This window comes from Pygoscelis adeliae, unplaced genomic scaffold, assembly GCF_000699105.1.
Source record: "Pygoscelis adeliae isolate BGI_AS28 unplaced genomic scaffold, ASM69910v1 Scaffold84, whole genome shotgun sequence".
In the NCBI taxonomy this organism is placed as follows: domain Eukaryota; kingdom Metazoa; phylum Chordata; class Aves; order Sphenisciformes; family Spheniscidae; genus Pygoscelis; species Pygoscelis adeliae.
The window spans coordinates 745,497-746,165 of NW_008824754.1; positions in this window are offsets into that span (position 1 = coordinate 745,497).

Below are 669 nucleotides of genomic sequence, written 5' to 3' on the forward strand. Positions count from 1 at the left end.
CGCGATTTAAGCCCCGTGTAAATACAAGACACAACATGGCGGCCTGGCAGTGACTGGGCAGCAGCACCTCGCCCTTGTAGCTGGGTTTTCCCCTTACATGGAGCCAGTATTCAGTGTCTCGAATCTGGTGTCTAAACCCTTGTATTTAGCGATTTTGACAGTAGATGAATATTGCGATCATTAGAGAGGGCCTGACTGGGAGATTTTGTGGAGGGTTGGTTTTTTTTTGGGGGGGGGGGGGGGGGGGATGAAAATAAGATTAAGTTTATAGCACGCAAATTGTCCACTTCTGAAGGGCTAAATATAATGACTTTTAAGTATCAGTTAAGGCTATTTTCCCAGTGCGGTCCCTGTGAGATATTAATTTTGGGGGGGTGGGCACCCTTATCTTACAGAAAAGTTTGTGGGTGAAAGGTGATCATCTGCTCCGGATAGAGAAGCGTGTGTGGTGGTGATGGGGGTTGTTTTGCTCTGCCTGATCAGAGAAAATTCTGTGGGCCTGGGGTAATCTGTTTGGATTTCAGGTGATCTGTGCCCTGAGTAGTGCTAGTGTTGTGTGCATATTTAATTTATTTTGGCTAGAGAAGTTTATTGGTTAAGGATGGGGAAGAAGAAATTCTCCCTGACTGTAGAAACTGCAGCAGCCTGTAGGATCCTAACATGGCGTCT